Here is a 7340-nt window from a genome sequence, read left to right on the forward strand (position 1 = left end):
AAAAAAAAAAGAAAGTAAATCCTGAAAACATGTAAGAAATGACTGCCTTAAGACATTCTCAATTTCTGGGCAATATGAAAAAAAAGGGCAAGAAATAAATAGAAATTTAAATGAAATAAAAGTTGAATCAGGTTATTAGAAATGAGGTGTTTTGTTCTGATCATATTCATCTTAGAAGTTTTAAAAAAATAACTGTCCAGGTACCTCAATAAGGGAATAACAATTTAAAAACTTAAGGTTGGAAAAAAAACTTATGATTGTTTAACTCAGTATGATATATAATCAACCTCTAATATATAGTAGACATTAAGAAAAATTCTTGACTAAATACACAAGACAAAAGGGGTGGGAGGGCTAAGGATAAAGTAAAAGATAATATTACAAAAACCAGGGACCAGGATCACAAATGTTTCATGGAAAAATAATGTAACATATCTCACTAATACCTTCCATTTCTCCTGGAATGATTACACATACTGTTTCTACATTACTTTCTATATAAATAGGAGACAGACAAAAGCATTTCCAAGTTAGCTTAAAGACAAATATGAAAAAATGTGATCCTCTCTACTTACACATTCTTTTATTTGCCTTTGCAGATGTAAAGACTTCACCGTGCTTATTTCTTCCACTGTGCACAGCCAAGTCATTTTTTGTCACATAATCCCAAGCAAGGTACTTTTGTTCATTTATTTTTAATGTTATAGCATTGTTCATCCATTTTACAGAAGCATAGTTTGCTTTATGCTTTCAAGCCCTTTCCTAGATCTTCTCTCCCTTCTATCCAGAGCCACTGAAAACATCTCAGAAAATAACTATAAATTTGTTAAGTACTGTGTAAGGTACTATGAGGACTATCTTACATAATTCTGTGCTTAAAAATAGGAATGCTGGGAAGTAGCAGATCAGTCTAATATGAGGGAAGCAATCTGGTACACAGCTACCAAAGTACTAGGAACTCAATAATACAAGGTACACTGCATTAGATTAAAGAAGATAATTAGGAATGACAGTTCAGATAGAAAAATAGTTTGAAAAATTTATTAGGAAAAGAACAAATCTGGCTAGAGCTAGAAATAAACAGGATTCTTCTGGGTGGTGCCTGTGGCTCAAAGGAGTAGGGCGCCAGCCCCATATGCCAGAGGTGGTGGGTTCAAACCTAGCCCCGGCCAAAAAAAAAGAAAAAAAAGAAAGGCTTCTTCTGTGACTCATTTTTATATATATTTAGGACCCAGTGAAACTATCATGTTTGTACTCTAGTACTGAGTTGAAAGAAATTTTAGCTGCCAAGTATGAGCAGTACTATACTACAGTGGAAAGATGACAAAATGTAGTTTCAGATTCCAGCCCTGTTTCCAGGTGGTAGGAAAATTACTGAACTAGACTGAATTCTTATTTTTCTAGTGATAAAAAGGAATAACATATCTCTTTTCATAGATTTGTTGAATGGATTGGGCATAAATATTGTGCTATTTCTACAAAGTACCTGGCAGATAAGAGTTAAACAATTAGTAGATGATGATTGTCGTTAGAGGAAAAACAAAAGGAGGGACTATGGGGAACTGGACAACACTGGGCTTATCTTTTCTGAAACTATACTTTCCTGGTTGTCCTTTACTACCCTTAACCTACCTTCTATCATTTCCTCCTCATTGTGGCCAGAAACTGTTTTCACCTATTATCCTGATTTTCAGGTCAGCAGCTTAATGAGAGCATATTTTGTAGAAATTTATGGCCATATCCCAGTCAGAAAAGAAAAAAAAGTTTCTTAATAGATTATATACTGTTTGTTAACTCTTCCAAACCTAAAATGAAATTAGAAAAATCAATCAATGTTTATTAAGGCTTGGCCCCTGTAGCTCAGCAGGTAGGGCACCAGCCACATACACCAGGGTTGGCGGGTTTGAACCCAGCCTGGGCCTATCAAACAACAATGACAACTATAACAAAAAAATAGCCGGGCACTGAGGCAGGCACCTGTAGTCCCAGCTACTTGAGAGGCTGAGGCAACAGAATTGCTTAAGCCCAACAGTTTAATGAGGTTGCTGTGAACTGTGATACCATAGCACTCTATTGAGGGTGACACAGTGAGGCTCTGTCTCAAAAAAAAAAGTTTATTAAGAGAGTAAATTAATGAATTTAGGAAATGCATAAGCAAGAAGAAACTAAGTAAAACAGAAAAATTCAAGAAGTAGAAGTGAATTTTTTTCTTTTTTTCTTTATTTTTATTTTTATTTTTTTTTGAGACAGAGCCTCAAGCTGTCACCCTGGGTAGAGTGCCATGGCATCACAGCTCACAGCAACCTCCAACTCCTGGGCTTAAGCAAATTTCTTGTCTCAGCCTCCCAAGTAGCTGGGACTACAGGTGCCCGCCACAATGCCTGGCTATTTTTTTTTTTTTTTTTTTGGTTCAAGAAGTTATTGTTGTTTGGCAGGCCCGGGCTGGATATGAACCCACCAACTCTGGTATATGTGGCTGGCGCCTTAGCCGCTTGAGCTACAGACACCAAGCCTTTTTCTTTTTTGAGACAGGGTCATGCTCTGTTGCCCAGGCAAGAGTACAGTTATGTCATCACAGCTCACTGCAACCTCCAACTCCTGCACTTAAGCAATACTCCTGCTTCACAGTCCTGAGTAGCTGGGACTACAGGCACATGTCACCATACCTGGCTAACTTTTCTATTTTTTTGTAGAGATGGGGTCTCACTCTTGCTTGGGTTGGTCTCTAACTCCTAGCCTCAAGCAATCCTCTTGCCTTAGCTCCTGAAGTGCTAGGATTATAGCCATGAATCACTGCCCAGCAAAGAAAGAATTTTTTAAATGGTGAAAAATATTTGTTTTTTAAAGGAATAGGAAATTTACAAATATTTAAATGAGGAAAAAAGACAGCACAATGGGAAGGCACTTGATCCGAACCATAAATAAAATAATGACTACTGCAGGCCAGGTGCAGTGGGTCATGCCTATTATCCTAGCGCTCTGGGAAGCCAAAGTGGGTGGACTGTTTGAGCTCACAGGTTTGAGACCAGCCTGACCCTGTCTCTACTAAAAATAGAAAAACTGAGGCAGGAGGATTGCCAGAGCCCAGGAGTTGGAGATTGCTGTGAGCTATGACGCCACAGCATTCTACTCAGGGCAACAACTTGAGACCCTGTCTCCAAAACAAATAATTACTATAGAAAGAAAATGGTAATTGTATTTTTGTTAGACAAGAGGAAAACAAAAGCACAAAAATAGTACAGTATTTGGAGAAAGTAAAAATTCTTTTGGAAAGGTTTGGTCTATAGGTCATAGGCCTTTATAAAAAGCTTCTGGTGGTTGAAGGGACATTCAAGACTAGTTTTTCAGAGGTACTGCTGCCCTACTAAGCAGCTGAGCTATTATCTGAAGTGATGGCCTCCCTCTGTTCAGCCTTCACTTACCTGGGCTTGGTCCTCTTGTTTCATCTCTCAAGATTTTCCAGGGCTCTTTCCCTTTCTCCAATGAAGCAAACACATCTGGCTGATAAATGCAAAGTCCTACCAAAAAAATAAGAAAAAGGAAAAAACCACATGGTAATGGTTCATAATTTGCACCTAGTTCCCTTGAGTTAGTAAGGAAAAGAGACAATTATAGGAAAGGCAAGAAAAAGGCATAAATAATTTCCATAGAATAGGGAAGATGAAGGTGTCCACTAATTACTGCCACATTTACAAAGCACAAACAATTTTCCCAGAATCAAAGGTCAGTTATTCCCCTAGATATTTGAAAGGTAATCTAAAAATTCATAGTGAAGAAGGCAAGAATTTCTAAGGTCAAATTCTGAATCTTACCCAGTGAGACCATGTTGCTGTAGTTCTCCATCATCACATCTCTGTACAAATCTCTCTGTTTCAGGTCTAGGTACTCCCATTCATCCTGAGAGAAATCTACAGCCACATCCCTGAGTATTATCAACTGCTGAAAGGACAAATACAACTATTAATGGTGAAATTAAAAGAAATCTTCAAGGGAAAAGATGGAAAAGAGCACTGCAGGGAGTGGGTCATACACTAAGGAAAAAACCAGAGTTTGGCTGTCTTGGTTTGGAGAAAATGACATAGGAATAAGTGTGCCTAAATTTGAGTGCCAATGTGCTCTTGAAAACTTCTGTTGCTCAGTCACCACATCCCTATGACCTTTAAATAATAAATACCAAGACATTAACATGGCAGACCATAATAATGACCATCATATCAGTCTTTTGTTGACACAACTGAGGCTACACCAGCCTATAATAGCTAACTCCAGATGTATGATTTAAGAAAAATTGTAAGTTTTTGTTGGCTGTTTTTTTTTGTTTTTTTCTTAAGCTACTACTTTTGGTTGAATTTTCCATTAGTTAAAATTAAGAGAATTCTTAAGAGATACACTCCTTAAATCTATTTTCTATGAAAAATTTGTAGGATTTCAAGGCTCTCTAAGCAGCTGACAATCAGCAAATGTTTCATTAATGATATTAATTTCTCATTAATTTCCTGTTGAGATCCCTCCTATCATATCCTCTATGTAAAAAGCATCCCAATGCCACATACTGAAATGAATGCACACCAATACCAACTTCCATCTTCACTAACTAAAATACTCCATTCTAAGGAGTAAATATAAGCCGTCATGTAGTGCATCCCTTTTAACCCTTCAATTCTACCTTGTAAAGCCAGTTTTGAAATGAAAGTCTACTGATGCCTTTCTGGCTTGGTGCCAGTAGCAAAGTGGTTACGGTGCCAGCCACATGCACTGAGGCTGGTGGGTTTGAGCCGGACTTGGGCCAGCTAAACAATGACAACTGCAAGAAGAAAATGGCTAGGCAATGTGGCGTGCACCTGTAGTCCCAGCTACTTGGGAGGCGGAGGCAAGAGAATCACTTAAGCCAATGGTTCTCAACCTTCCTAATGCCACGGCCCTTTAATACAGTTCCTGTGGGTCGCAACCCACAGGTTGAGAACTGCTGGCTTAAGTCCAAGAGTTTGAAGTTGCTGTGAGATGTGACACCATTGCACTCTACTAAGGGCAACATAGTAAGACTCTGTCTCAAAAAAAAAAGAATGAAAAGAAAAGTATTTCTCCACTTCCAGTGCTCTGCCAGAAAACTAGGACATAGTAGATATTAAATACCCTGTTGGATAGATTTGGGAATCTTGGTTGGAAAAAAGGGGGACATCTAGGGAAGGCACTGGACTGTATCAGCACTACTTTTATCACACTAGTGACTCGGGTAAGCAGTTTAAGAATAAGCAATAAAAACATTCACATGATGAGAAATGGATTATACATTAGGGGAGAGGTAATCTGAACTCACAGGGGCCATGACTTCAAATTCCCAGAGTGAACTAGTCTTCTCAATTCTTCTCTTTCTGTAGCTTTGTTCTGAGAAAGTAGAGATAGAGGGAAAGAATCATTAGAGGTCAGGATTTTCTCAGAGCTTTCAAATGAACAAATGGAATGCCATTTTTCTCTTTGGAGGAAGGTCAGGAATCTGAAGAAATCTGACCCTACCCACAAACCCACAACCTAAGAGACTCAACCAGGCAAGGTGAAGTTTCAGTCCAATTAAGTTACACCAAAATCATTACATGGATTGGAATGTGAGATAAGTAGGGTGACCAGACATCCGGCTTTTTAACAATTTGTCCCGCATCCTGCGGCGTTTTAAAAAAGTTCCGATTTTTGGAACAAATGGACTAACGGGCAGGAGAACAGGAAGGGAATATACAGTTTTCGGCTGCCATGTGGCTATTTCGCCAGTATGAGTTTTATATTATTTTTGTTTATTTTATTTTATTTTATTTTATTTTTTTGAGACAGAGCCTCGAGCTATCGCCCTGGGTAGGATGCCATGGCATCACGGCTCACAGCAACCTCCAACTCCTGGGCTGAAGCGAGTCTCCTGCCTCCACCTCCCAAGTAGCTGGGACTACAGGCACCCGCCACAATGCCCGGCTATTTTTTAGTTGCAGCCATCGTTGTTTGGAGGGCCTGGGCTGGATTCGAACCCGCCACTTTAGGTGTATGTGGCTGGCGCCTTAGCCACTTGAGCCACAGGCACTGAGCCTGTTAATTTTATAATGTTAAACTGTAATAATTACAAATAATTGTTGAGACGTGATTATCGAGAACTGCTTATCAAAATTTGCATTGTTGTCAGGCCCTGCCCTGCCCCATCCCCCCCCCCCCCCCCCCATGTTTTACAAATGTTAAAAATCTGGTCACCCTAGAGATAAGGCCATTCTGACTTGCCTTAAATGTTCCTTAAAATTATATAGGCACTACTGGACATTCCCAGGGTCATCCCAGGTGCAATGGAACCCTCCCATATGGGAGCCTAGTACACCTGCCCAGGGTCCTCCTGTGTACGTTCCATGACAGTGTCTTCCATCTCCTCCATGTCTAACAAAGTTTATGATGTCTACTAACTCACTTTCATTCAAAGCATTCAAGAAGGGCCATACACAAAACTAAAGGCAATTTTGAGGCCACAACAACTCTTGAGTAGATTCACCAGACACTCACTGAGAGAACTAAAACACACAGACTAAGCTGTCTTCACTGGGGCATAAACAGGCCTGGCACACAGTCTTTGGCCCAGCCAGACTATCAATTCCCATTAGGCTCCAGCCTTGGCACTCTGCTTTGTCTGCTTTATTGCATCATCTTTGCAGCCTCCTCAATCAGCATAAAACCCCTACAGAAAGACAGAAGATGGTTCTAATCATTTATTTCCACTCTAGAGTGACAATAAAAATACTGATTGAGCAATATTACTTTGTGTGTGGGAGTATATTTTTAATTTTTTTACTTAGAGATATGGAAAAAACTTAAATATATATAAAATTAGAACAGCATTTAAATCTTCATGTTCTCTTTCCTCAGATTCACCAATGACCAATTCATATTAGCTTCCCTGAAAAGATCAGGAATTGGTCACTTGTTCAAATTCAGATATGAAGATGTGACATAGGTTTATAGACCCAAAACGTGTTCACTTTGAATACTGGGTCTTACCTTTGGATTTTAGGATTTCTCACTTTATTGAGTGAATAATGAGCTGAGCTGAGCTGAGCCATTAAGGAACCAGACTAAGCTCCCTGCATCCTTACTTTTTATTTCATCTTTAGAGGCTCTGTTTATTTGCCTCAAAGGATCTCTCCTCTGACTTTTCGTTTTTTCTTCCAATAGTTTTTTTTTAGAGACAGAGTCTCACTTTGTCAGCCTTGGTAGAGTGCTGTAGCATCACAGCTCACAGCAACCTCCAGCTCTTGGGCTTAGACAATTCTCTTGCCTCAGCGTCCCGAGTAGCTGGGACTACAGGCACCCGCCACAAC

General features: G+C 39.4%; 1 protein-coding gene and 1 pseudogene across 1 annotated transcript in view; one reads left to right on the forward strand and one right to left on the reverse strand.

The window, feature by feature from the left end:
* The window catches only part of LOC105887599, a 9694-nt pseudogene extending 6227 nt beyond the window's left edge, over nucleotides 1-3467 (reverse strand).
* LOC100944645 (zinc finger protein 850-like) overlaps nucleotides 1-7340 on the forward strand; it is a gene marked incomplete at its 5' end in the record, with an annotated part of 127647 nt that overhangs the window by 71160 nt on the left and 49147 nt on the right. The window lies entirely within an intron of this gene.

The sequence above is a fragment of the Otolemur garnettii genome, unplaced genomic scaffold, assembly GCF_000181295.1.
Source record: "Otolemur garnettii isolate 467f Iridium unplaced genomic scaffold, OtoGar3 scaffold00100, whole genome shotgun sequence".
NCBI lineage: Eukaryota > Metazoa > Chordata > Mammalia > Primates > Galagidae > Otolemur > Otolemur garnettii.